The 8702-nt window shown below is 42.8% G+C and overlaps 1 long non-coding RNA gene across 1 annotated transcript; it reads left to right on the top strand.

Moving 5' to 3' along the window:
- Window positions 1-1245: 1245 nt before the first annotated feature.
- LOC103460907 (uncharacterized) lies at window positions 1246-8428 on the top strand. Its single transcript, XR_533015.2, has 3 exons — window positions 1246-1336; window positions 1478-1513; window positions 8279-8428. It is a non-coding gene; the product is annotated as an uncharacterized LOC103460907 (long non-coding RNA).
- Window positions 8429-8702: the final 274 nt, after the last annotated feature.

Here is an 8702-nt window from a genome sequence, read left to right as displayed (position 1 = left end):
ACCTTCCTTTGTTGTGGACTTTGGTCCCCATAAGGAGCAGTCGGCCCATGAAACATAGAAAGTGTTACAGTCCTTACAGTGTAAGAACAATACAGTGAGATGAGAAGAACAACAACAAAGATTGAGCAGCAAAATCAAAATGTACACACAGGAACTTATTCTGCTGCAGAAGCAGGTCAGAGCAGCACATTTTCCAACCACAGCAGGTATTTCTGCAGAGAGCAGCAGAAGCAAAACTGAACCACTTCCTGAACCAGCTGCCACAGACGGAGATGGTGACCTGGAGTTATTGAGTGTTATGTGCTACGGGCACATTATCATTTTTGTCTATTTTTTCTTTGTTTTTTTTTATAGACTTTAGTTGAATGATCTTTTGTTAATATATTTTGGAGTCTGGAGAATTTCTTATTTTTGGTATTTAATTTGATTTTTTTAATTTGTGGTGCTGTTGGTCAGCCTATAAATAGACTGGGTTTCAGCATGTTAGAGGTCTCCACCCTTCTGTTCGCTCCACCACCACCGGGGACGCGTCCTGACGCGGTGCGCATGTCCTGACTCTGTGGGACGCAGCTGACGTTTCCAGCCTGCCATGCTGTATTTCCGTTAGCTTTTGTTTGTTTGTTTTTTCTTGTGATTTTGGCCTGCTGGGACCGGTTGTTGTGTTTTTGATCTTTTGCATTAGATTCTTTTTGCGTTAGTTAGAGCTTCGACGGCCCTCTGCCGGGTCGGCCCCCTGCTGTACCGTTTTGTTCTGTTCGATTGGCTCACCAGGTCCAACTTTCTGTTAATACTTTTGGGGTTTTGTTTTTCTTTTGTTGGGGGGGACACGGAAAAACTGAGGGCATTTAACTCTTTTTTTCACAGAAAATCAGAAGCAGCTGAACCAAAAACCAAAGTTCAAGAGAGTTTCAGAATAAAATATTTTTTTTTTGAACTCTCATTGTTGTCTTGTGTCCTCCAATATGTTGTGGCCTGGGTGGACGTAGCACAGAGGCAGAACAAAGAGTCTGGCTTTGTAACATTCAGTCTGTGTTAGTATGAGCTTCACTCTGGTCAGCACCAACAGAAATCCATCATTCTTATTCTGATCAGGATGTGTAGATTACCAGATCAATATGTTATTATTTTGTTGACGCATTACTATTAAAAACTCCCTGCTTCACATGTTTCATGTCAAAATAGACATGCAGAGTTTCTGCTACGCCTCCAGTATAGAGGAAACCACTGCGGTTTAACTTCGCCGAGCTTGATGAGGGTTCATTTAGAAGAAACCATTTCATCGATGGTTTAACGATTACTGTCAACATGACAGTGGAAACATCATTTCTGTGTCTGAGTAAGTAAATTATTTTATAATAAACAGCTTATCTGATTGGTGTTTGGATTTGATTCTGGTAAACAGGCAGTTGTTGGTGAAAGTCGCCTAAATGCATTAGTATTAATGTGATTTACTGAATATGAATCTATAACCTTTCAGCTCTGACTTCACTGCTGTTCTGCTCAACACACCAAGGTYAGTCAATGTCATCACCGTTTAAAACTCTTAAGGACAGATTAAATGAAATAACTATAAATAACTTTTAGCTTCAGATGGCGTTTTGTCAACACAAAGCTTTATGATGAGGGAGTGGTTTCTACATCTACATATGAACTTGAGTCTTTTTGGTTCTGTGGACATTTATTCTCTGTTTTGTTAATCTTAGGTCTTCTTGAACTTAATGTTTCTTCTCCCTCAACTGAATTTGATCATCTCATTGTTGTCAGAGATGTCAGAATATGACCACAGATCCAACCTGGATCACTCATATCATATTTGGTGCTACTTGGCCTTTGTCTGTAAAGTTATAGTGTTTTGTTTGCTTTGGCAAGTACAGCAAGTTCCCCATGCACCCAATATGCTCTAAAGATGGAGATTTTGATAACTTTTACTTTCCCATTCCTTAACTGCGTACTCACAAAACTTGAAGCAGATAGCTCAAAATCCCTAGGACGAGTTTGTTGAAGTTCACAAAGTGTATACATCCAAATTTACCCTTTGACCCAAAATGGCTGACTCATCTGAGGACATACACCCAAAGAGCATGTGCTAAATCAGTGGTCCCAACCTTTTGTTACCGTGGACCGGTCAAGACTTGGACATTTTGCTGCGGCCCGGGAGAGGGGAAGGGGGGATGAACAGTCAGATAAGGCTTCTGCATGTTGGTGTTCCCACTAAATACTGAATATGCCCAATTTGGGTTGTCTTGGCGCTTTTATCGCAGCCTGTGGGATTTTCCCTGACTGGGAATGAGAATACGACCTGCTGAATGTGACAGGTAGTGTTTAGAGAATAAAATCATTAACTTCTGGCTCGTTATATTCTCTTGTGCTCCCAGATTCAATGATTCCATGCGTGGAAACAAATGCCACACAGAGATGACAGCGTCACAATAATCAGCATTTATTCAAGACAGATTTATACTATCACCAGAACAGCACATCACACAACATCAGAAAACTCAGAGCACAAACACATGAATTTACCTGAGAAAAGGAAAAAGACAAAAGATGGAAACGACAAACAGACAGCAAAGACGTCTTTGGAGATTTGCAAGCGCAAATCTGATTTGTTACTCTGTGTGGAAAGTTTAATCTCCCTTTCTTTAATTTATTCAAATAAGGCGTATCTTTGCTCATCCAACCAGGACCTGTCTCTGACCCTCTCTAAAGCTATTTGCTCCCATTGTCTAAGCAGAGCTTTTCCAAATTCCTGCTGGTTTATGGCCTTCACAGATCAGTGTGAAGAGCTAGAACTTCCTACTGATTGCTACTGAGGGCAGATCAAAGATCTTGGCAAACAATCTGCCTTAACTACAGGTAAAATAAAGATCAATAGGCCAGAATAAGTTATACATTTTAAAACTATAATTAGGCTATTTCAATCAAGTCATGTTAAATTTTAAAACTAGCTTATCTTAAATATATTTTCTTAACAGTAGCCAATCAGAAAGCGCGGTGACGTAAGAGCAGAGGGGAATCCCAAACAGCTGACATATCGCACAACTGAGAGTCCGGTGGATATCGGAGATGATATGTGGAAATGTTTATTATTAAATCTAAAGGTCATTATTATGTTTATTCAGTTAAAAATGTTARCWATGAAAAAACATWTTCACCTCCAAATCATAGTGCAGCAAATAGAGCGGCTGCTCCCGTCGTCTTTCATCCACCGCCTTTTCTTTTTGTTACGTCTTTTATCTCTTAAAATGACTCCACAAACTATCACTATCGCTTCTACATCGTCATCCGTGTTTGGTTATTCTAAATTCCCGCTCTGTTGGGGTTTTACTGGATTATCCTCTGGAATCAGGATGTTCGTGACTGGAATCGGTTCGTGTTGCTCCTGCCTTGGAGACACGAACCGATCGAACCTGTTGGACTTTTATCAGCTCTGTGGTCACAGAGGTTTGGAGAATCAGCCGACAATTCTTAAATCTTTCTGTCTAAACCAAACTTAAGACTCACAAGCTCTACTCATCTCCTCTCGACCGCAACCCAAACGCTCCGACTCTGGTCGCTATGGTAACGTTTATATATCCCTTTAAGATAACAGATGTGCCACAAAAACAAACATTTTACTTTTGTGAAAACTTTAACTCACGATAATGACTAACGGAGCCCTGAGCTTGTTTCTCTGCAACCAGACGGTCCAATCTGGGAGTGATGAGAGACAATAACACCCGATGTGTTGCTTATATCTACAGCCTGCTTGGTCTCTACATGGCAAAGCAGCTTGAAGCTTCATTGCCTCATTAGCAGCCGGTCGCCACGTTACGCAGAGCGGCTTGTAATGTGGGACTCACCTACCGGTCCGGGATAAATCCATTCTCCTGTCTCTTCTCTTGTCCTTTTCCCCTTTGCAAAGAAACTTTCCAAAGACATCTAATCTGTTTCTTACTCATTTTGCTGCTTGTGGCTCAATGTTGGCGCGCAAGTAACCAGACTTCCAATGATTCACTTCCTGCTAAAGAGCCCTATGGTGGTTGAAGAAAAATCACCAGCTTGTAGTCCGGAAAATACGGTAAATGAGAAAAAAACTGAATACTCTCTGGTATTGTTCAGGGGGCCAGACCAAATGTGGAGGCAGTTTGGGGACCACTGATGTATGGTTTGTACTGTTTCACATTAAGGAGTGATGTGTAGAGCAACTTGGCCACGCCATATTCCATTTGAGAGCAGAGGGAGAAGAAAGCCCTGCCAATGCATGAGACAACATCAGTGAAGTTTGGTGACCTTTTGAATATGTTAAGTTCTCCATAAACCCAGTTCATGTGATGAAATTATAAGAAACATTTGAATTACRATAGGCCTTCACAGCACTGAGCTGCTTAGGCCTAAGAAAAGCAACAAACTCTGCCTGACACGTCATCACACCCAGAGGCATCTGAATGATGTCAAACACCTTTTTAAGGCACCTGAGCACAGGTACTGTTGTGTGTTGTGGTAATAAAGAGTCCTGCCGAGTTTGCTGATGTCTTGGTTTAATAATAGCCGTTAGCCGATAGCATACAGGGCAGCAACACACATGTAGACCAGAACCCCCAGTTTTCGAAGAGAGAGACAACGCTCATCCCTCATGCATGCGCAGAACCAGAACTACAGCATCTGTAAAGGACCAATATTACTGTGTGCACAGTCAATATTCTACATCCCCTTTCCTTAGCTCATTATTCTATGATGATGAAAACATTAAGCAGTTAATTTATGCAGTAGTTTCAGCAGCAGCAGCATGACAAACATTCCATGGCATAATATCTGGACATGTAATAAGAACTATAATAAGAACATACATCATAGCTATGAACTTAAACAAATAAGTAAAACAAAGACTAGGATAAAGCTTTTAAAACTGGTCATAACAATATTAACAAGGCAACCACATTGTTAAGCTATTACGACAAATTTGCTCAGTCACAAACACTTAGTCCAAGTATTTAGGATTTGGTTTACTGACACGGCCTGAGCGTGTTCTGTAGAGATTGTTTGTCATCAGCAAAGACGGATCAGCAACTGCAACTTGGACCCCACAATGCTGTGAGTCCACTTTCTGTTGTGTTTGTCCGATGATGAGCTGGTCTGAGGTAGGGTCAGCATCCTGATACAAAAAGTCACTTGGATCAAACTGAGTTGGAGAAGGCTCAGCCACAGGTAAAATGTGTTTCCTGTTCCTCCTATAGGTCTGTCCTTCTGACTGAACCAGATCAGATCTGGGCTCACTACACATGTCTTTGATGCGGTCATAACGGTCATAACCCTTTGGTGTTTGTAGTCTGACAACTTGTCCTTTCTTTAGCGGCTGAAGAGGTCGACTCATCCTGTCATAGTACACCTTCTGTACCAACCTTTTGTTGAGGAGTCGAGCACTGACGTCTTCAGAATTACACGTATCCGATGCTAGCAGGTCCCTTCGGAGAGGAAGCATAGTGCGTGTTTGTCTCGACATAAGTTGTTGCGATGGAGACCCGAGTACAGCGTCACAAGGTACATTCCTCAAGTTCAACAGGCTGAGGAAAATGTCATTGGACTGAGGGTACTCAGGGCTACTTGTGACTTGAGTGAAGTCCCACGCTTTTGCAAAGTCCTTAAAGCGTTGGCTTGTAAACTGCCTGCCATTGTCTGATATTAGAGTGTGAGGTGCTCCATGGACTGCAAAATGACGTTTCAGCTTGCCAATAACTGTAGCAGATGTGAGATCATGAAGCAGGTCAATCTCAAACCAGCCTGAATAGGAATCCACAAGTACCAAGTAGTGTTTGTTGTGCCACTCAAAGATATCAGTAGCTACTGTGGACCAGGGTAGCTGTGGAACTGGATGCAACTGCAGTGGCTCCTTCTGCTGATGCGGGTTAGTACTATAACACACAGAGCATGCCTGTACTTCCTCGTCGATGTCTCTCGTCATCGTGGGCAGAACACTATGCCTCTTGCCCTGCGCTTGGTGACCTCTGCTCCTGGGTGTCCTCTGTGAAGTATGCCCACATACGTTTTCAGTAATGAGAGGGGAATTACAGTTTTCTGTCCCTTCATTACGATCCCGTCCACAACAGTGAGTTCATCCCTAAAAGGAAAATATGGATGTACTGCTTCAGGGAGAGTGCGCAGTCTAACGGGCCATCCATGCCTGATGATGCTGCTGAGCGTCTGGAGAGTTGGATCTGTGGCTGTGTGCCTCTTTAATTCCTCCAAACGAGCCGATGACACATAACTCACAGACATTACATCAAAATCATCCATTTCTTCCGCAAGATGGTTTGTGGACTTTCTTGGTGCTCTCAATAATGTGTCAGCCAGATGCATTTCTTTCCCGCTCTTGTATACGAGGTTGATGTTGTATTTCTGGAGCTTCATCATCATCCTTTGCAGTCTGGCAGGTGCTGCATGGATGGGCTTTTTTATTATAGTCACAAGAGGCTGATGATCAGTTTCAACAGTTATCTGTTTGCCATAGATGTAATCATGAAATTTTGAACATGCAAAAACAACAACCAGCAGCTCTTTTTCGATTTGGGCATTTCTTTGTTCAGTGTCTGTCAAGGTACGTGAAGCATAGGCTGCTGGGTTTTCTTCCTCCATTCATGCTGCACCAAGTCCATACCGTGAAGCATCTTAGGTGAGTGTGACAGATTTGTGAACATTGTAATAAGAGAGTACTGGAGGGTTCGACATGTGTCCCTTTAACGTTTCAAAAGCACGCTGCTGTTGTTCGTCCCATAACCACTCTGTGTCTTTGTGTGCGAGTTGTCGAAGCGGAGCAGAGATTTCGCTGTAGTTGGGTATAAATTTCCCGAGGTAGTTGACCATGCCGAGAAATCTTTGTAAGGCTGAAATGTCCGTTGGCACTGGCATGTCACTTATTGCCTTTGTTTTTGATGGGTCCACTTTCAAACCTTGAGCAGTGAACACATGTCCAACATAACTCACTTGGCTCAGTCTGAACTTGCATTTAAGAGGGTTGAGTCTTAGATTTACCTCTCTGGCACGGTCAAGTACTTTTCGTAGATTGGCATCATGCTCTTCAATGTCCTTGCCACCAATGAGTATGTCGTCCACAATAATGGCACAGGGGTATCCAGCAAAAATTTGTTCCATGGTGCGCTGGAACACCTCACTCGCAGAGCTAATCCCAAAGGGCATACGTAGAAACCTGTAAAGGACCAAAGCAAGTGCTGAAAGTGGTGAGCAGGGATGACTTGCAGTCCAGTGAAATCTGCCAGAAGGAATTGTTAGCATCCAAAACAGAGAATACAGTAGCATTAGACATCTGTGATGCAACATCATCTGCTGTTTGCATTGGGTGATGTGGTCTTTTCAGAGCAGTATTGAGGTCTTTGGGATTGATGCATATTCTGATCTCTTGTCTTTTTTGTTGGTGGCAACCATGGACGAAACCCAATCAGTCTGATCTGATACTGTTGTGATTACACCTAATTCTTGCATCCTGTCTAGTTCAGCTTTTACTCCGTCTTTCATGGTTACCGGAAATCTTCCAGTGAAGCATTTAGTCCGAGTAGTGGTACCACAGTCTCATGGATGATGTAGAAAGGTATGGTATATTGCTTGGCCCCTAGATGGCAGCACAGCTCGACACATCCAGTAGTTTCAATCTTACTACCACCATACGCTACAAGGTTGGTGGGTTTGCTGCATGGCTTTATTTGTTCGCTTTGTCTTACATGTTCAAAAGTCTCTGCCGAGAGGACATTGCATTTGGCACCTGTGTCCACCTTCTTGTCGACAGGAATGTCATTAATTCTTATTGTAGCAAAGACTTCATCCTTTCTATGTCTTTGAGTGACAGTTGAGTCAACAGGTATATCCAGTGTAATGCCATTTATATAGTAAGTCTCACTGTCACTTGCTTCTGTGCTTTCAGTGTCCACCTGGTGGACAGATGTCCTTTGCCTGTCTAACTGTGGCCTGGACCTGCAACACTTTCTAAAGTGGTTCATCTTCTTGCATCCATTACACTGCTGGCCAAAAGCAGGACATTTGTGTCATCTTGCCATATGACTACCACCACATGACTTTTTGACAGGCCCACAGCGAGTGCTTTATCTACTTGCTTTTCAATCAGTGGGGTGAAGCACCAGCAGGAGCCAGTATTACATTCATTTTCACGCTATCAGTTTTAAAGACAAATAATGACAAATATTTCATTAAGATGTCAAATAATATTAAAAGATGTATCCAGTTGTAATGCTTTTTTTCTTAATTTTGTGTTCATCTGACTTTGTCACAGTTCATCTGACTCTGAGTCCCAGCAGATCTCAGTTCTTCCWAGGAGAATCAGTGACTCTGACCTGTGAGGATGGAAACATCTCTGATGGATGGACTGTGAGGAGAAACAGAACAAAAGACACCAGGACTGAGTGTGGAGATGGATGGGGGAAACCAGCTRRTTMYACCTGYAAMATSARYTAYSTYYTMMMAWWRGACTCTGGTGTGTACTGGTGTGAGTCCACATCTGGATCCTCCCCCAGCAGCAGCAGCAGCATCCAGCTCTCTGTCTCTGGTAAGATCAGACTGTGGAGTTAGTGTTGCTGTGTGGAAATGGATGAAATGCTGTAGTTTGTCTCTGTGTTGAGGTGGATCAGTGATCCTGCAGAGTCCTGTCCTCCCTGTGATGGAGGGAGATGACGTCACTCTGAGCTGCAGAGCAAAGA

This window comes from Poecilia reticulata, unplaced genomic scaffold (genome assembly GCF_000633615.1).
Source record: "Poecilia reticulata strain Guanapo unplaced genomic scaffold, Guppy_female_1.0+MT scaffold_336, whole genome shotgun sequence".
NCBI lineage: Eukaryota > Metazoa > Chordata > Actinopteri > Cyprinodontiformes > Poeciliidae > Poecilia > Poecilia reticulata.
This window is presented reverse-complemented; position numbering and strand designations above follow the sequence as displayed.